The sequence below is a fragment of the Glycine soja genome, chromosome 16 (assembly GCF_004193775.1).
Source record: "Glycine soja cultivar W05 chromosome 16, ASM419377v2, whole genome shotgun sequence".
Taxonomy (NCBI): Eukaryota; Viridiplantae; Streptophyta; class Magnoliopsida; order Fabales; family Fabaceae; genus Glycine; species Glycine soja.
The window spans coordinates 14226725-14248300 of record NC_041017.1 but is presented as its reverse complement, the minus strand read 5'-3'; the positions used below and the strand labels follow the sequence as shown (position 1 = coordinate 14248300).

At 42.8% G+C, this 21576-nt stretch overlaps 1 pseudogene; it reads right to left on the bottom strand.

Annotated features, from left to right (window-relative positions):
• Positions 1 to 1838: 1838 nt before the first annotated feature.
• The window catches only part of LOC114389789, a 66334-nt pseudogene continuing 46596 nt past the window's right edge, over positions 1839 to 21576 (bottom strand).

The following is a 21576-nucleotide window of genomic DNA, read 5'->3' as shown; positions in this document are numbered from 1 at the left end:
GCCTTCCATGAATCCCAAGGCTGCTATTTAAAAAGAGTCACTCAAAGTCACTGGGCCCTATTACAATACTCTGGCCCAAAACGAAATAAACACTGGACAACATAAAATAAAATTTCGAAATTTCCTAATTAACTAAGGTAAGCGCTGCTTTTTTTGCCCTCTTCAAGTCCATAACCAAAATCCGGATTAAGCCCAATGTTTCATTAATTCCTGAAATTAGATTAAAAACATCAAATTAGCTAAATGAGCCCAAATAATAAAACTGTCTGATTAATTGACAATTAAGACCAATCAGTAATTAAAATGGTGCAAAAAAGGTTTAGAAAATAGAAGAAAATGATGGCACATCACTGGGCTACAAAAATATTGGTTTTTCTAGGATTCAAAGACTTAAATTCTAAGAGAGCACAAATCCTAGACTTAACCAATTAGTCTTTTTAATATACTTAGCTTGCTCATTAGCCTTTCACTTGACTTGTTCTAATAACACACACTTATTTGAACTTTTTTCTTCTTTTTTTTTTATATTTTTATTTATTTGTTGTGTGTGTTGTTGTTTCTTACCTTTAAACATTAACCATCTAACATACTCCCCCAAATTTGGGATGAAGTTGTCCTAAACCGATGTGCTTTCTTAAAACCTAAGCAAGGTAAATAGGAATTACAACTCAAGGCTCACGGTTCAATACAATTACAGTTTAGCTCAAAGATGGGTGCAAATGATATAATCATTGATAACATGTAAGCTTTTGGTCAAGTGGCTTGTATATACAACAATGGCCTTCATCATTTCCAATCCATACATTTCATTCTAAATTTCAGAGGTTGATGCAAAAATTATTACTCTATGCTAGTCGTTCTCTCAACAATTAAGTTCACACTCTCATCGGTTTATGATCAAGCTTTTGTTTCACAATCAACCTGTCTACTGACTAACATTTCTAACTGTGAGCCTACTTTCTTGTTCTTTCTCATCTAACATACACACTTGCTCAACTCATGATAAAACACTCTTCATTTCAATCATGCATTCATTCCACAATCAATTCACAACACCAATAATTCCACACAAAAAATTAAGTGCTTGCACTGCATACTCAGAGAATCAAGTTAAGTTGTTCAGTATGCTTCAAAACATGCATACTAATTATCCACAGAAAGAAAAATATATAATTATAAATATAAACCAAAATCACCAAAAACAATGTACTAAAACTATAATAATTATAATAATTCCAAAAGGAAAAATCAGGAATTTAGAATTCCTGTGACTGGTCCTGTGTGCCCTGTGTGTCCTGCATATCCTCTTCATTTGTCAGATGTAAAACTGGGGTAGCTGGAGGAGTGGATGATAGTCTCAGGACTGGCGTGGTAGGGTCTTCTAGCATCTCGATGATAGGTGTAGGAGGATCTGCTACTTGCTGAGCAAAAGATAGGTCCATCCCTGGTGAGAGTGGACCTTTTGGGGTCTGTGATGTCCTCTCAGGAGTAGCAGCCTCCTGCCTCAACTGTGACTCACCTGCTTCAACAGTCTCATGTATAGCTGGCATAATTGGCTCAGGAGGAACAACCTCATCAGGTCTCATCTCTACTCCTGCACTCGAAAAATTAAAAGCTCCAGGGATGATAGCCTCAGAAGACGCATCCTGTACCTATTGAGGTACCTGAGCACTTGGGCTCTCACCCTCTCTCACGGTATAAGGTAAGGTTCCAGGCTAGGATACCTTCTCAATGAACTGCTCTACGGACAGAATGGACCCTGGAGGAGCTACCACCTGCAAGCTTTGCAGTAATAAAATCTACCCCTGATGAATACTCTGAAGCATGGCTTCAAAGCGCTAAGAGTCCTGGACAGCTGGTGCAAGGGTGGCAGAAATGGGAGGAGATGGTGTAGGAGTGGCAGAAGTGGAAGGAGCTGGTGGTGTGGAAGAAGAAGGAATATCTGCTGGTCGAGCCCTTACCTCCCTAGCCTCTCTGAAGTTAACTGTCGATCATCCACGTTCCAATAGTTTTTCTTATTGTAGGCCAAGTTAATGGTCGAGCTCAGGCTCTTATAGGTCAGACTATCATACCAGGGATGCAGAGACAGGCAGCAAACTCTTGAGGATCAATCCTCATCCTTGTAAGTCTGGAATAGGTAGGCAGTGTCTCACCCTCCTCCAAAACTACTGGGGTCTCTAAAAAGGTGTTCAGGTTGTTAGCATCAATCTTAATTAAATGTCCTCTTACCCTCACTTGCTTGGGGCTCTGGTCTTTCGGGCTGTATAAATTAGCATAAAACTCCTTCACCACAGCTACATCTATGCTTCCATCTTGGAGATTGGCGAGACGTTTGTGTAAGTTACACCTTTCCAGCTCTGCCTTAAACTCGTCAAATTCGGTATGATAAATCTTAACATTCCTTTCCAGAAGGATCCTCCGGTCCAGAATGTTATCTGTGTATCGGTTCCAGGTTTCCAAGGATTGGAATCTCTTAGTATCATACTGAGCTTGAGGCCTGGAAGTGGTGCTTTTCCTTTTCCTGGATGCCATCTGTAAAAGAACCCAAAATTCACATTAGACCAAAATTTATTCAAGTTCAAAAACAGAAAATAAAAGCTGAAATTAACTATGTGCGCTTAGCGGGCTATTGCTCGCTTAGTGCACCCTCAAAAATATAACACTACGGCTTAGCTCAACAGGGGCACGCTTAGCCAATTATGACAAAAAAAATTGTTTCTACATAATTGGCATAGCAAGGTAGGCACTCACTTAGCCAAGAGTAGGTTATTTCACACAGTGGCTTAGCACAACAGGGTCACGCTTAGCCAAATCAAGGCTGCACTGAATAGCGCTTAGCCCACAATAGTGGCGCTTAGCACACCCAAAATTTCACAAAATTTTTCTTAGTCATGTGGCTTACCGCACTGAAAAGAAAGGTACTAATAACAAGAAAAATGATGAGCAAGGTGAAAGAAATCAGGAAAAAGAGAAACAAATAATGGTCAAGAAAAAATAATTGAATGACCAAGAAAAAGAAAATAAAAAATTGAAAAAGATGAAAAAAATGAGAATGAAAAGAAGAGTAGAAGTGAAAAAGTTGTGAATGAAGTTGTGGAAGTACCATATCCTGTGGTACCTTCCAAGAAGGAGAATGACCGTCATTTGGCGAGATTTTTAGATATTTTCAAGAAACTGGAGATAACCATGCCCTTCGGAGAAGCTTTACAGCAAATGCCACTCTACTCCAAATTCTTGAAGGATATGTTAACCAGGAAACATAAAGACATTCACCAGGAAAACATTGTAGTGGAAGGAAATTGTAGCGCTGTGATTCAAAAGATCCTTCCACCTAATCATAAAGACCCTAGGAGTGTAACTATTCCTTGTTCAGTTGGAGAAGTCACTGTGGGAAAAGCTCTTATTGATTTGGGAGCCTGTATAAATTTAATGTCACTCTCCATGTGTAGAAAGTTGGGAGAATTGGAGATAATGCCCACTAAAATGACTTTACAACTGGCTGACCGCTCCATTACCAGACCATATGGAGTAATTGAAGATGTGCTGGTTAGAGTGAAACATTTTATCTTCTCGGCAGACTTTGTGGTAATGGATATCTGTGAAAATACTGACATTCTTGTAATATTGGCAAGGCCATTCATGTTAACTGCAAGCTGCATAGTTGACATGGGTAGAAAGAAGCTGGAAATGGGTTTTGAGGATCAAAAAATTGATTTTGATTTGTTTGTTGAAAACAAGCCCGCTCCAGAACAAAATGTTTGCTTATAGGTAATGGAAGTGGGTCAAGAGGTTCTGAATGTAAGAACCACAACATGATATCACCCATTGAGGTAAATGCGTCAAGCTAATGACGTTAAAGAAGCGTTTCCTGAGAGGCAACCCAGTTTTAATTTTTGTTATCTTTGTTTTTCATGCATTATATCATGTGGAACTTGCTTTATAATTTGTACATTGGAGTATATCATATTATCCTTGAATGTTAGATATAAGGGTTTCTATTTGTTGAAGAAAGGACAGAAAAATAACTTAGAAAACATTTTTTGAAAAATAGTTCTTTTGCTAAGCGCAAGCCTCGCGCTAAGCGCATCTTTGTTCATGCGCTAAGCCACGAGTCTCAAGCGCTTAGCGATAAACCCTTGCATCTGAGGCTTATTTGGTCCGCTAAGCTGGCCAAGGCAGAGCTAAGCCAACTTCAATTCGATCTGAATTCAGCTAAGCTGCAGCCTAATTGCTAAGCCCATCATACACTTTGGCTAAGCGCAAGTTAATTCCGCTAAGCTCAATTCTTTGTGGCCTAAACTGGGTTTTCTTGAACTCTTTTTTTTTTTTTCTAAGTTTCCTACATGATGCCTATGATGAAGTTGAGTTGTGGTGCTGAGTTGTGGCTGGATTTGTGAATCAAAATAAGTCTTAAGTTCTCTTGAATTGTGTTATTCAAGATAATTGAGCATAAGTAAACACAAATTGTAATTATCCAAGCCTTAAGCAACATAAACACTACTCTTGATTTTTAGGTTGAAATCGCTGGTGCTTGCAGCTTGAACATACGAACTTGTATAAATTACTAGGAATTGGTCACTACGTTTTTTGAGCTTAAATTTTTACTGAAGTTTCTAGACATCTGGAAAAAAATTATGAAAAAAAAACCAAGCTGTCGCAACCTACCCTTCGGCGGGAGGGCGACGCGAGACTCGCGGGATGCGTGTTCCACGAAAGGAATACGCGCGGAGTCGCCACCAACGTTTATTTGAGGAAAACGTCGGAAAAACCGGAAAAGACGCGATCTACGAACTTTTAAGTGAAAGGTTCGGGAGTTGTATTTACGCACGGGGAAGGTATTAGCACCCCATACGTCCGCCCCAAGGGACGGCAGCCTTTAATCGAATGTGCAAACATGACGTTCCTTTTTATGTCCTTATATCCTTTTATACCCTTTTTATATTTTTCCCTTTTTTGTGGTCGACAAGGGTGTTTCCCTTTGCTCCTACGTATTCCTCAATTTGGGATGAGAAAATCAGACCTACGTAGTTCTTTTTTATCAAGTGATTCTTTTTTACTTTAAGAGGTGATCATTTTAAGGCGTTGGACCTTAAAAATGATCCATTTTACTTAGTGAGGAAATGAAATGATAAACTTCAAAAGCCTATTTTTTATGGACGAGCTTGACTAGGCGAATTGATTTTAGCCTTTAGTTTCGCTTTAGTTATTAATCAATTCGATTAAGAATGAGAAATCCCAAAGAGAAAACGTCCGATTGATTTTCCGCTTTATTTTACTAAAAGATGTCTTTTTGATTATTATATTATTTTTTTACCTCTTTTTGATTTCCAACGTGGTTACGGCACGACCGAACGGTCGGAATTTATTTTAACCGAAGTTAATGGATAATACAATTCAAACGTTCGGTGGAAATTTATTTTATTTTTAAGTTAAGCGAGAAATGACTTAAGTAAAATGGCTTAAGCACGTCAACAGGGGGTATAAAAAGTAAACAAAACGAGAATAAAAAATGCACGAAACACAATGTGGACCACTACGGGTACATAGAATGAATCGAAAAGCTTGGTTCGAGGTACTTACCCGTTGAAGATCGAAGAGCGATGAAGAACGAATGAAGAACGTCGAAGAACGGTTGAAACCTTTGCGAGATTCCTCACGGAAAACGTTACGGAAACGTTTCGGAAGCGCCTCGGCTTAGATTTTCTTCACGGAAACAATTTTTCCAAGCAAATTCGAAAGAGAGAGAAGTGCCTAAGGGGCTGAACCCCTTCCTTCTTGCCTTCCTCCCCTATTTATAGCAAAATAGGGGAGGTGGTTGCCGCCCAGCTCGCCCAGGCGAGCTCAGCTCGCCCAGGCGAGCAGGGTTGCTTCCTCCAGAAGCAACCGCCTTCTGGAGGAATATTCCAGAGGGCCCAAGTGGGCCTGGGTGCTATTTGCACCCCCATTTTTACTAAGTACACCCCCCTCTGCTGTTTTTTGGTGATTCTTTTTTCGTAAAGTTACGGAAACTTACGAATTTCGTAACGATACTTGTTTTCTTTCCGTAATGTTACGGAACCTTGCGGATTACATAATCATCCCCTTTTTGACTTACGGAATGTTACGGAACCTCACTTAATTATGCAACGATGCTTCCATTTGATTTCCGGTGTGTCACGGAAACTTACGGATTGTGCATCAATATTTTTTTGGTTTTTCGGCATGTCCTGGAATTTCACAAATTGCCTAATGATGGGTGCCAAGCACCTCACGAGGACCAAAGAATGGTCGCACGTCATCGAGCAAAGGTCCCCGGACGAAATTAGGGTATGACAGTTGCCCCTCTTTACTTGTCTTTTATTGGAGATAAAAGGAAAGTAAAGATAAGACACTAATTTCGTTCCTCGAGAGTCGCAGGTGACCATAAAATCTCCACATGCAAATGACTTGTTGTTCCCAAAATTTCACAAATTGCCTAATGATGGGTGCCAAGCACCTCACAAGGACCAAAGAATGGTCGCTTGTCATCCAGCAAAGGTACCCGAAAATCAGCGTATGACACTAATTTCGTTCCTCTCGGTTGACGAGAGTCGCAGGTGACCATGACTTGGCGCTCCTAGAATTTCACAAATTGCCTAATGATGGATGCCAAGCATCTCACAAGGACCAAAGAATGGTCGCATGCCATCAAGCAAAGGTCCCCGAAAATCAGTGTATGACACTAATTTCGCTCCTCTCGGTTGACGAGAGTCGCGGGTGACCATGAAATTTCCGCATGTAAATGACTTGTTGTTCCCGGAGGAACAAAAGGTGCAGAAGACTATGTCAGCCTCTGCATGCTATCAAGCGTTCTGTCTTACAGATAGCAAAAGAATGTTTATACGGATAACCACTCGGGTATTTCCGCGTATCATCGGGCCCGCCGCCTCTGGATGATACAAGGGTGCAGAACGACCAAACTTGGTCTCTGCTTGTCATCGGGCCCGCCGCCTCTGGATGACAAAAGGGTGCGAATAACCGTAAGGTATCTCCGCGTATCATCGGGCCCGCCGCCTCTGGATGATACAAGGGTGCAGAATGACCAAACTTGGTCTCTGCTTGTCATCGGGCCCGCCGCCTCTGGATGACAAAAGGGTGCGAATAACCGTAAGGTATCTCCGCGTATCATCGGGCCCGCCGCCTCTGGATGATACAAGGGTGCAGAATGACCAAACTTGGTCTCTGCTTGTCATCGGGCCCGCCGCCTCTGGATGACAAAAAGGTGCGAATAACCGTAAGGTATCTCCGCGTATCATCGGGCCCGCCGCCTCTGGATGATACAAGGGTGCAGAATGACCAAACTTGGTCTCTGCTTGTCATCGGGCCCGCCGCCTCTGGATGACAAAAGGGTGCGGATAACCGTAAGGTATCTCCGCGTATCATCGGGCCCGCCGCCTCTGGATGATACAAGGGTGCATGTCACATGACCTCAGGGTCAGTATGACAAAGATTATGGGGCGGCCGACAAAAGCAAGGCTCTTGCTCCTACGTATCCTCCAATGAGGAACTCAGACCTACGTAGTTCTAGATAACTTGTGAGACTTGAAAAGTCTCCATCGGAAAATGCTGACATCTCCGGAAAGGGCGCAGATGACCATATTGGCCTCTGCTCGTCAATCACACTTGGGGTCACTGAAAGACGAGGTGCGGATAACCGTAAGGTGTCTCCGCGGGCTACCAGCTCTTGAGTCATGGCAACAAAAGGCGGTGTGGTCGACAAAAGCGAGGCTCTTGCTCCTACGTATCCTCCAATGAGGAACTCAGACCTACGTAGTTCTGGATAACTTGTGAGACTTGAAAAAGTCTCGTTGTTTTCTCCACTAAAAATGCAAACATGCTTTAGCAAAGAGACAAACATTCCAACTGATTTAGAGTAGCATATGCTTTTTTTTTTGAGTGAAAAACAATGCGTCTACCGGGGAAGGAGAGTCTGTCGATGGGATCCCCCGTAACCATAAATGAGATTTTGGATGTTAGCATTTCGTTTCTAAATGACCATTTAGAGGAAACACCGGGTTCGACAAAAATAGAAGAAAATCACTCAAAGTGTATCAATCTTGCACAGGTAAGTGTTTCATCCTAATTCCGAACCATAGATATGTCATGACTTGACTTTGCAAATTATTTCCTATCAAATCAAAAATTACATGCGTGATCATGGATCAATAGGGCTTCCCTTGGGAATGGGTTCTTTTGGTGGGTTTTTCGGCTTTTGTGTGTTTTTGCCCCTTTTCCTTTTCTGTTTTGGTTTTGCGCGAGGCGAACAAGTCACCGACGCACAGGATTTTGGTTGGTAATCAAAGGGAGAAGACCACTTTAGGTCATGGTTTCCTTTTCTTTCTTTTGTTCATTTGGTGACAATTCTGTATTGTTCAGATATTGTTTGGTCAAAAGACCTTTCTGCACATTTCTTTTAGTTTCTTTGATCAAGAACTTTCTTTCCTTCCTTTTTTTACTTTCTCCCATTCTTTGGTTGGGAATTTTCTTTCTTTTCTTTTTGCTTTCTCCCACTCTTTGATTGGGAATTTCCTTTCTTTTCTTTTTGCTTTCTCCCACTCTTTGATTGGGAATTTCCTTTCTTTTCTTTTTGCTTTCTCCCACTCTTTGATTGGGAATTTCCTTTCTTTTCTTTTTGCTTTCTCTTTGATAGGAAATTTTCCTTCTTTCCTTTTTTGCTTCCGAGGGTAAGGATTATAGTGAGTCATGATTTTGGCTCAAGGTTTGTAGAATGGCTAGACATGATACATGTCGGGGTTTGGTTTGGCTCAATGATAAAAGGGGTGTCCCACATTATTTCCATGACACAAATGCAAAAATGATGATTTGGAAACTTTATGCAAAACTGGTCATGCATGCACCTATGCGGACACTCAAGTGTCAAATTTTTATGGTCATGTGATGCTAGGGCTCAGGATTCATTTCCTCTATTTTAGTCAACCCAATGTTTCCAAAATATGTTCTTTTATCCATTTGTGCATTCATCCAAGTCCATTTCGGGCGTCCGGGAAAATTTCACAGCATTCACCCTTCAGGTGTACACACATTTTTTTTTCCAAAAACTAGCTATGATCAGCGAATTTTTCTTCAAAGAAAAGTTGGAAGTCATCTCTTTTCAAAAGCATGTTGGTTTTTCAGCTAGACAACTTATTTTTCTTTTTTCTCTCTTTTTTTTCTTCTTTTTTTTATTTGTTTATTTCTTTTTCTTGTTTGTTTTTTTTTTCTTCTCTTTTTTTTTCATGAGGTATTTTGCTATATACATGCATATCCAAGGTATCTTGCTACCTAAACATACATATATATGTTTTGTAAGGTATTTTTGCTATACACATGCATATCCAAGGTATCTTTCTACCTAAACATACATATATATTTTGTGAAGTATTTTTTGTTTACATACATGCATATCTAAGGTATCTTTCTACCTAAACATACATATATATATTTTGTGAAGTGTTTTTTGTTTACATACATGCATATCTAAGGTATTTTTCTACCTAAACATACATATATATATATTTTGTGAAGTGTTTTTTTGTTTACATACATGCATATCTAAGGTATTTTCACTACCTAAACATACATATATATGTTTTGTAAGGTATGACTACCTTCCGAGCTTGCGCTTGTTTTATTTAAATTCCCAGGATCATGAGCAACTAGGTGCGTCCTACTATAAAAAGTGATCAAATAGCAGGCAGAAATTTAAAAGGTACTAGGTTGCCTCCTAGTAGCGCTTCTTTAACGTCTTGAGCTGGACGCCTTATGACTTGTCGGTCACTGACCTAGTACTTTGCTTACCTTTGGCTTTGGACTTGGTCGCCTATTGGTCGGCCATGTGGTGTAGGCAATACTCAAACCTTTTTGTGGATGAGCAGAGGTGAACTCTAGAGGTGATGGCAGTGCGTCTGTTGCCCGCTGCCGGCCATCGCCAGGCTGCTGTGGTGTTTCGCCCTGTGCTTGCCTGGAGACGCAGAACTTCTTGATGAAAGCTCGATTGGTAGGGGGGACCTGATGACCTTGCTGGGGGCGACAGGCACTCCCTAGAACTATGCCACGACGACATGAACTTGCTGGGGGGAACGGGCGCCCTGTAGGGCTGACAAAGGCCCGTAACCAGAGCTGGAAACCCCAGGGCCCTGTTGGACTTTTCCGGGTCCACTGGGTGTCTTGTGGGTGCGATCCCTGCAAACAATAGATGGTATCAGAAATCAGTTGAACTATATGCATACTTACCCATGTCGAGACGACACAGACCAACTGATACTTTTGCAGGGGGAGATTGGCGTTGCGGTCGCTGGGCAGAATGTTGCTAAGTAGCAATGTCATCTATATCTGTGTAAGAGTGGTCATGTTGGTGCGCATGATCCGCACTCGTCTCTTTGCAGCGGCACGGGTGAAATCTTGCCTCAGTATGCATAGTAGCAGTGTGATAGCCTCCCTCTCTAGTTGTGCTCGCACAGTTGGCCCTCCTCCAATATCAGGGGGTGGCCCAGGAACCGTTAAAAGGAAACTACTGGTCCCTTAACCGGGAGTGCAAGTCTCGGTTAAGCATTTAAGGACAGAGGACCTTAAATTATCTTAAGGTGTGGATATGGAGCCCACTGAAAGTGAGGACGCGTAGTCCTCTAAAGGCGAGGGCGTGTAGCCCTCTGAAGTTCAGGACGTGTCGCCTTTCGAAGGCGAGGGAGTGTAGTCCTATGATGGCAAGGACGTGCAATCCTCTGAAGGTGAGGGCATGCCCCCCTTTGAAAATGGGGAACATGTAGTCCTCTGATGGCGAGGACGTGTAGTCCTCTAAAGGTGAGGACGTGTAGTCCTCTGAAGGTGAGGGCATGTAGCCCTACAAAGGTGAAGGCACATGACCCTTTGACGGTGAGGACGTGTAGTCCTCTGAAGTTGAAGGTACATGACCCTTTGAAGGCGAGGACGTGTAGTCCTCTGAAGGTGAAGGTAACTAGTACCCAAGGTGAGGGCGTGTAGCCCTCTCAAGGCGAGGACTTATAGTCCTCTGGAGGTGAGGGCGTGCAGCCCTCTGGTGGTGAGGACGTGTAGTCCTCTCAAGGCGAGGACGTGTAGTCCTCTGACGGTGAGGGTAACTAGTACCCAAGGTGAGGGCGTGTAGCCCTCTCAAGGCGAGGACATGTAGTCCTCTGGAGGTAAGGGCGTGCAGTCCTCTGAAGGGGAGGGTACCTAGTACCCAAGGCGAGGGCGTGTAGTCCTCTCAACGGTGAGGGTAACTAGTACCCAAGGTGAGGGCATGTAGCCCTCTCAAGGCGAGGACATGTAGTCCTCTGGAGGTGAGGGCGTGCAGCCCTCTGATGGTGAGGACGTGTAGTCCTCTCAAGGCGAGGACGTGTAGTCCTCTCAACGGTGAGGGTAACTAGTACCCAAGGTGAGGGCGTGTAGCCCTCTCAAGGCGAGGACATGTGGTCCTCTGAAGGTGAGGGCGTGCAGCCCTCTGTTGGCGAGGATGTGTAGTCCTCTAAAGGTGAGGGCATGTAGCCCTACGAAGGTGAGGACATGTAGTCCTCTGAAGGTGAGGGTACCTAGTACCCAAGGCGAGGGCGGGTAGCCCTCTCAAGGCGAGGACGTGTAGTCCTCTAGAGGTGAGGGCGTGCAGCCCTCTGCTGGCGAGGACGTGTAGTCCTCTCAACGGTGAGGGTAACTAGTACCCAAGATGAGGGCGTGTAGCCCTCTCAAGGCGAGGACATGTAGTCCTCTGGAGGTGAGGGCATGCAGCCCTCTGATGGTGAGGACGTGTAGTCCTCTCAAGGCGAGGACATGTAGTCCTCTGAAGGTGAGGGCGTGCAGCCCTCTGTTGGCGAGGACGTGTAGTGTTGCGTCCCCAAAATAATGACTGGTTTAATAGTAATGATTTAATTAACAAAAACCAAGGTAATTTTTTTTTTTCTTTTCCTTTTCATTTCTTTCTCTTTTCACTAAAACAAGTTTTCGAAGGAAAATCCTCACTACAGAGTCCTGAATGGCCAGTTCACAACTCTGTTCGGAGTCATTTCTTTCTCACTGCTCATAATCTCTAAACTATTTTGCTTTTTCAAAAGAAAGAACGTACCAGCCATTACTTTAGGTCGTCACGTGAAAATAAAAGAATAAAATACGGTCGATAAACTCTTTTACAAATAAAGTTACTAACGCTTTCTTTTCAAAGAACAAGATCGATCATAAATGCATTCATCATTTAAAGCTGTCCAAAATATGGGAGTTTTACAAAATATATAGTGTCATCCAGAGCAAAGGTGTCCATAGTGGTGGCTTCAGCCACATGTATACAATCATCAAATGCCTATACATCAGGTCTACCCATACAAAAACAAAAGAGTAAACCTAACAGTTAGTCCTAGATACACCCACCCTCAAAAAGTATACAAAACTAATCCAAAAAGCTGTCCACTAGGATGAAGAGCCTCCGCTGATCGCCATCTCCCTCGGGCCGCTATCCTCCGTAGAGTCTGCCTCAGATGCCGACATGACTTCCTCGGGAGAATCCACCTCAAGAAGTGGATCCTCATCACCCTCTAGAAAGTCAAGGGCATCCACAGCAGGCTCAGGAGGTAGCTCCTCCAGGTCCTCCTCAGGGTCTTCCTCGGATGACGTTACCTCGATCACTTGAACGGGCTCCACTAGACGATATGGTGTAGGCGTGGGTAGTATCCACTCCACAGTGCGCTGAAGCGTCCGTGCAGGTTCATCTGGATGCACCAAAGAAGTAGCCGTGAATCGAATGGTGCCCCGAAATCGGCACCTCGTGTTGCCTTCGAGGGTCTCCCAAGCTCCCTCTAGGCACTCCATCTCTACTCGATCACGGATTAGCTGCGCCGCCATCACGATCTACAAGAAAGAAGAGAAAGGGGTAGACTCTTTCTCAAGGATCTAACTGTGCTGCACACGATGCGTCTCATAAACACTACATGCAATAAAAGGGGTATTTTAAGGCTTTCCATCTCTGGTAATCGATTACACAGCCTTGGTAATCGATTACCAGAGGCTAAACTTGAATTACACAGCCTCAGGACATGAAATATGCAATAATACACTGTGTAATCGATTACACATGCCTGGTAATCGATTACCAGTGATCCATTCCTCTGTGTAATCGATTACACAGGATGGTAATCGATTACCAGAGGCTTCCATCAACTCCCAGTTCCCTTTTTAAGCCTGGTAATCGATTACACCCCTTGGTAATCGATTACCAGAGGCTTCCTTAGCTTCCTGACCTCGTTTTCAAGCCTGGTAATCGATTACATCCCCTGGTAATCGATTACCAGAGACCATCTTAGCCCCCTGTCTTCATTTTTAAGCCTTGTAATCGATTACCCCCCCTTGGTAATCGATTACCAGAGGCCACAATCCACATATTACACAAAATTCACAGCTGGCCAGCCACCACAAGCCTCCTTGCTTTGTGGTCTTGTTTTCCTTTTATCTGTTGACTGCCAGGAGCTCGCCTGCTTAGGTACATCACAGGTTCTCACTGACCGACTATGCCCGGGTTGGGTCGGGATTGGTCAAGCTTGGTTTTGGGCAATAGCACCCCACCTGACGTCCCCAAGGTCTCCTGACCCCCGCGACATATCTCCAGGTACCACTCTGTGGTCAACAATAAAAGCAGGAAGTTTCACCCTTCAACACTTCCTCATCTCAAGCTTGTAGGATTATGGGGTACCCATCACATGTGGTACTAGGTGGCGGTCGGGCGATGGTGCACAACAAGTTTTTCCACATCCACAATGCGCGCATAAACCCACCATCCCCTGTTGCCCACCTCCAACTGAGCTCACGTACTCCCACGTAGCCCATATCCTCGTTTCTCTCAACACCGGGTCCCCATCAATCCTCCCAAGCTTCCACAATATCCAAGCAAAACAACATTCACACAGCACAAGCTATCACAGCCAAGCAAAACAGAGCAAAGGCAGAAAACTCTGCCAAAACACCAACCAAAAATCACAGCTTTTCCCACTCAAAGACCCCAGTAACAATTCCTTCGATCCAATTCGTAAACCGTTGGATCGACTCCAAAATTTTACTGGAAGTCTATAGTGCATAAGCCTACATTTTGACCGTTGGGATCTACTAGCAAACATCCAGAACTCATTCTACATTACTCTTTCCACAACCAGCAAATACATGGATTTTTCTGCACTTGTGCAGAATTCTGCTGCACAATTTTACAGCAAAATCTGCACAAAGAGCATATTTCGAAAACCACACTTCCCCTCATCCAATTTTGCCCAAATCAATTCCTACAAGTCCCAATTCATGTATCAATCATGTCTAACCCAAAATCAAGCTTCAAAACACAGCAACACAGAATCTAGGTGTCCAAAACCCCTCAATTCAATGGGTTTTCTAGGTTTGAAAAGTGAAATTTAGAATGAGGTAAATTTGAGGCAAACTCTCACCTCACACCAGTCCATAACATCCATTTAGACTTGTTCAAACTGGATTTACACCTAAAATCTCACCGAATCAAAATTTGACTCTTCAACACCCAAATTTGCCCTAACAATGGCTCTTTGTTCACTTTGGTCATTTGTTTTTCTCTCTAGCTCAGCCTAACCTTTCTCACATGTTCTAAATGACATTTCAAGCTAGTATTAACTCACTCTAACCTCCATTTACCACAAAATTCAGACTTAGCCTTCCAACTCTCAAAGTCTCACTCTTTTTCCACTCATAACATCACATTCTCACTTTCTAACCCTAGGTTAGTTCTACCCTTCATCTCTAACAGTTTTCCATCAGCAATTTCAGCATATAAACATCACAAACATCATCTCAAAAACCCTAAAACAGAATGGGTATGTTTAACTCATCCAAACATGGCAATTTCAACAAGTTTTCAGCAAATGCCTTCACAAATAATCATCACACAGCAGAAAACTAACATAACCACCCATCATATCTCCCAAAACCCCATACCCACGAAATTTAAGAGAGAAAGAAGTCCACCCAAACCTGGATTTTCGAAGTCCCACTCGTAGCCACGCACTTCACGACCCCGAAAATGCCCTCCTTTCGCGATTTGGAGCAGAAATGATGGCCAAAGGTTGAAGCTTTGTGTGGAGCTTCAATGGAGAATGAGGGAGGAAGAAAAGCAACGTGAGGGAGAGAGAAAGCTGTCTGAAAAAAAATGAGGGTTGAGTGAAGAGAGAGAAAAGCTTTTTGGTTTTAAATAAAAGGTTTTCCTCTTTTTCTATTATTTTATTCAAGCTCTGCCACATGTCCCTATTTGATTGGAGCAAAAAGGGCCCACTTTCTCTTTTTGACTGTGACCCATACTCAGTCACAAAAGTGAGAAAAATCTGACCTTTGAAACGCTAAAATCCTGCCTCGGTTTGCGTGCCGTTTCTCTGATTCCAGTTTCTCGCGTTTCTCTGCGTCCGCCGGGGCCAGTTTTCGAAAGCAAGCAATATATATATCAAAACGCACAGAATAAAACCCCGAGCGTGGTTTAGAGGTTGGTTTCGTTAACTTTTAAGTCGCACGCAAAACGATGATTTTTAAACTAATTAATTAGGAATTAACCCATAACCTCCCAGTTATGGATTTCTCTTCCTTAATTAGTCTAACCCGCGTATCTTGCCCCTACTATTCCTACCCTTACCAAGAACATATAGGCATAGACACTGAATAATACTTATATATATAATCATTCAAAATACATCGTTTCCAAAAATTCCGGGTAGAAATTTCCAGGGTGTTACAATACTCCCACCCTTTTAGGAATTTCGTCCCCGAAATTAACTACTCTATGAACAAACTTGGGTACAATTCTCTCATCCTATCCTCCAACTCCCATGTAGAATCACCCTCATCGGTTCCCCACTGCACCTTCACCAACGCGATCTCCTTTCCTCTCAACGACTTCGTCCTTCGGTCAGTGATCTCCTGAGGTTGTGCTCTATAGGTGAGGTTATCCTTCACCTGTACCTCGTCCTCTGCAAGAATATGTGATGGATCCGGGTTGTACCGTCTCAGTTGAGAGACATGGAACACAGGATGCAAATTCGATAAACTCGGAGGTAAGGCGATATGATAAGCTACAGGCCCAATCTTCTTCAAAATCTGATATGGACCTAGATACTTGGGTGTCAACTTCCTAGCCTTAAGAGCTCTTCCGACTCCGGTTACGGGAGAAACCTTCAAAAACACATGTTCTCCTTCTTGAAAATATAGTGGTTTCCTCCTTCTATCATAATAGCTCTTCTGCCTATCCTGAGATGCTTTTATCTTCTCTCGAATCAACTTCACTTGTTCGTTAATCTGTTGTAGCATTTCAGGTCCAAGAAGTACCGCTTCTCCATCATCATACCAACAAATAGGAGTTTTGCACTTTCGTCCATATAAAGCTTCAAAAGGAGCCATACCAATACTGGCTTGGTAGCTATTGTTGTAAGTAAACTCAATCAATGGCAAACAATCCATCCAGCTACCTTGTTGCTCTATAATACACGCCCGAAGTAGATCCTCTAGAGTCTGAATGGTTCGTTCAGTCTGACCATCTGTTTGAGGATGATAAGCTGAACTAAGCTTCAGCTTTGTCCCCAAGGCTTCATGTAGACTCGTCCAAAATCGCGAAGTGAACCTCGGATCCCTGTCAGATACAATACTAGAAGGAATTCCATGCAACCTTACTACTTCCTTGATGTACAACTCCACGAGTTTCTCCATTCTATACTTCATATTCACTGGGATAAAATGAGCAGATTTGGTGAGTCGATCTACTATGACCCACACAGCATCATGTCCACGACTAGTCTTGGGTAAACTAGATACAAAATCCATAGATATGCTCTCCCATTTCCATTCCGGAATCTCCAATGGCTTCAATTCTCCCGATGGTCGTTGGTGCTCAACCTTAGCCTTTTGACAGGTCAAACATCTTGCTACATATTCGGCTACATCTTTCTTCATGCCATGCCACCAAAAACTTCTCTTCAAATCTTGGTACATCTTAGTCATTCCTGGATGGAAACTAAGACGACTTTTATGAGCTTCTTCCAAGATCTTTACTCTCAAATCATCTAAAGATGGCACACATATCCTCCCCTTGAATCTAATTAACCCGGTTGTGTCCTTCTCAAACTCCACACCCTTATCCCCCATTATTTCTAACACCTTGCCTTGCAAAAACGGGTCATCCCCTTGAGCCTCGCGTATGTGATCTACAAATTCATTGGTGATCTGCAATGCTCCCACAAATAAGCTCTTGGGTCGCACCTCAATTGCTAGATTCAAATCTCGGAACTCCTCTATCAATCTCTGCTCCAAACTCATCATAGTCGCAACATGTAAGGATTTCCGGCTTAGCGCATCGGCTACTACATTAGCCTTTCCTGGATGGTAGGAAAGTCCAAAATCATAATCCTTGAGGAACTCCATCCATCTTCGTTGTCTCATATTGAGTTCCTTCTGATCGAACAAGTATTTGAGACTCTTGTGATCACTGAAAACTTCAAAACGAGTACCGTACAAATAATGCCTCCAAATCTTTAAGGCAAAGACCACCGCTGCTAGTTCCAAGTCATGAGTCGGATAGTTAACTTCATGAGGACGTAATTGACGCGAAGCATAAGCCACTACTCTTCCCTCTTGCATCAACACACATCCCAAGCCTTGCCCGCTTGCATCGCAATACACTTCAAATGTTCTCTTCATATGAAACAATGCAATGTAATGGAAAGTTGTACAATGTTCATGACATTCTTTCCCTATTTTGTGATTTTGATTTTGATTTAATTTTTTTGGAAAACACAGATTGACTGTCCTTTTGAAAGAGGTGATAATTCATGCAACCTCATCCTATCTTTTTTGGAAATCTCTCCGGGAACTCCCTCAGAGTGTGTGTTCTGTTTGATTTAGTCACTTGACCATTTTGGAGTGACGGCAATGGAGTCGTTTGATGTTTGATCAATCCATTGAAATCCTAGGGTTTGTCCCCCCTTTTCTTTTAAAAACATCGACAGGTGAGAACTTTTGATCTGCCCCTATGTTCACTTGAGGCTCATGCACGGTGCCCCTCATTGCCCCAGTGTAAGGCTTTGAGGTACCAATCGTTGTCTTTCGTCATGACCTTGTAGGAGGGAACCTATTGGGTGAGAACTTCTAATCTGCCCCTAGGTTCACTTAAGGCTCATGCACGGTGCCCCTCATTGCCCCAGTGTAAGGCTTTGAGGTACCAATCGTTGTCTTTCGTCATGGCCTTGTAGGAGGGAACCTATTGGGTGAGAACTTCTAATCTGCCCCTAGGTTCGTTTGAGGTTTTTGCATGGTGCCTTTCGTTGCCCCAGTGTAGGGCTTGGAGGTACCAAGTGTTGTCTTGTTTTCACGACCTCGTAGTGAGGAAGAATGAAAGAAGCAGTTGATTCTTGCAAAAAGAATTTTCCAAGGACGAGAAATAGTTGAAGGATTTTTCAGCTGATGGATTTAAGCAAGATGTTTTGATGTCTTGATGATGCTAAAGGATCAAGTACTTCTAAGTTTTATTCAAGACAAGAATCCAAGAAAGTCAAGATATATGATCAAGTTTGATCTCTTAGAATCTTTAGGAAGAAGTTTCCAAATTGAAACAAACAAAAGGTTTGACCAAAGAATTCTATCATTTCAAATTGAGATTTGCTCTCTGGTAATCGATTACCAGTAGTTGAAAACGTTTTAATACAAATTTTTAAAACCTGTAATCGATTACATAAGTCTTGTAATTGATTACCAGAGGGGATTTTCAGAAAATAATTTCCAAGAGACATATCTATTCAAATGTTTTATGAATGGCCATTCAAATGTTTTAAAGAGAGTTTTCATTGCCCAAACAGTTTTATCCTCTCGAAAGATCAAGAGTTTTTCTGAACTGAAATGTCTTATCTTCTCGAAAAGATTCCTTGGTCAACCACTTGCTTATTCAATAAGGAATTTTGATTGATCTTCATTTTACAATCTACCTCTTTTACGAGAGACCTCTTCTTCTCTTCTTCTTATTTCTGAAAAGGGATTAAGAGACCGTGGGTCTCTTGTAGTAGAGGATTCTTGAACACAAGGGAAGGGTTGTCCCTATGTGCATTGTTAATCCGAAAAGAGAGAGTGAAAGTTTAATTGGGGAATAATATTCGTATCTTAATTCAATCCCCTCTTCTTCTCAAGGTAACTGAGGCCATTTGTCCAACATCCTATTCTTGATAACTCACTTCTCTCTAAAAAGACAAAATGAGGTCACATGAACGTCTATATTTTTACTTGAAAACACAGTCAATCAAATGCCTTTTTATTTTTTATTTTGAAACTTATTTTTTATTTTGAAACTTATTTGTTTTGAACTTTGCTCGTTGTTTTACGGCACCCCCACCAACGTGCAAGATGAGTAATCTCTGATTGAACGGTCTTGGAAGTCAACCCTCAGGAGCGCAGGTTGCTTGAGCAAACAGACCAATGGCTTTCACTCACATTCCGGTGGAAGTTGAATAAGCAAAGATGTGTTCGTGAGAGGATGTCCATTTTATCTATATCATTTAACATTGTAACTGTGGTTTATGGCATAAACTTGGAAATCCTGATGAGTCATAACAACAGCTTCCAGAATTGCCCCATGTATGGTGTTGCTTGTCAATGTCAGGATTCAACAAGCGATTCTCCTCAAATTTCAGCCAGCCCGTATCAATTAGACCTTGCACCTTATGCTTCAGAGCCCTACAATGCTCAATGGAACGCCCCGGGGCTTCTCCGTGACAAGCACACGTTGCGTTCGAGTCGTATTCTCGGAGAAATGGAGGTTGATGAACCTTGGCTAGGGTTATGCCTACCATTGAATTATCAAATAGATATGGGATCAAGTTTAGCATATGACAACGGAATTTGGGGTGAACCCTACAGGCTTTTTGCTGCAAAATTCCTTTTTGTTGGTGTTTTTTTTTTTTTTTTGGTTTGTGCTAAAGGTGGTCTTCGTCATTGGAAGTGCGGTAGACAGGCTTTGTGGTTGATTTAGGGATGGCCTTTGTGGATAACTGGGTGGTGGGTAAGGAGGAGGTTTGTTATTGGCTGAGTAATGACATTGTTGGGTTGGTGGGAAACTTGGCCGTATAGGAATGGCAGTCACAGCATGGGTTTCTCCCTCTTTCTCACCCTCTTCATTTGCCCCAGTTTTCTCAGTCGTCCTAGTAGGATGATCAAATTTGCCTCTTTTCGGATCCACTTCGATCTTTTTGCTGGCGAAGACCAAATCTGTTAAACTTGAAGGTGTGTAACCCACCATTTTTTTCATAGTAGAACACCGGTCACGTGTCTACTATCATTGTGATAATCTCTTTCTCTGTTTTTGGGGGTGCTACTTGAGTTGCCAAGTCTCTCCATCTTTGGGCGTATTCTTTGAAAGATTCGTGCCCCCTTTTTGCACACTTTTTGTAGTTGCATCCTATCCGGAGCCATATCAGAATTGTACTGACACTGCTTAATGAAGGCAACCATTAGGTCCTTCCAAGAATGGACTCAAGAAGGTTCCTAAGTTAGTATACCAGGCGACAGTTGTCCTAGTAAGACTTTCTCAGGAAAAATGTATCAGCAGTTTCTCATCTTTTGCGTATGCCCCCATCTTCCGACAGTACATCTTTAGATGGTTCTTGGAGCGAGTAGTCCCCTTGTACTTGCCAAAGTCCGGAACCTTGAACTTGGGAATGACCATGTTTGGGTATTAGGAACAACTCTTCTAGGTTAGCAAAGGCATAATCTTCACCTCCTTCAATGGCCCTGAGCCTTTCCTCTAGATGATCCAACTTTCCCATTCCTGCCATAATCATAAGGGTTTTTAACCGCTGTGGAATGCAAGAGGTGCAGTTGTGGGTGATACTGAGGGCCCTCCAAAGGGTTTTGTAGGGGTATACCACCAACTGCTTGCCCTTCAGTGGTATATCCGAGCCAAGGCTCGAAGTCGGCTAGATTGTGATGGGGAATTTCATGGGTCTCTTCCACAGTTTAAGAGACATGTGCATGATCAGTTTGGGGTTGCTGGCTTTCAATGGGTATAGGAGTGGAGTTATTGACATTCTTATTGGGAGTGTACGCCACATTGGGTGGCGTATAGTTGAGAGGCAAGCCATATGACGGGAAGGCGTGCTCGTTTTGAATTTGCACATCATGGGGGCCGCCCGTACTTCCTAAATCTTTGCCTACCATATTTGAGGTTGGATGATTCATTTGCTTGAGGCCGGATGGGGACGTCGGGTTCACCTTAGCAACAACGTTGGTAGCGGCAATTGCAACCGCATTGGCTTCCATTATCTTCTTCACGCTCATCATGGCCTCCATCATTGTGGCCATTTTCTCTTTAATGGCCTCCATGTCGGCCTTCATCTTCTCTTGTATCTCCTCTACTTCACCCATTACTCTAGCTCTAGCACGAGTTCGGTAAGGGCGTCGTAAAGCGTGTCCCTTTCTTTTTTATAACAATGATTAAGTTCATTTTATTTTATTTTTCAAGGAAAGAATGCAACGAGCAATGCAACCAATGAAAAGCATGGATGCATGCGAATGATGTACAATTGAAGT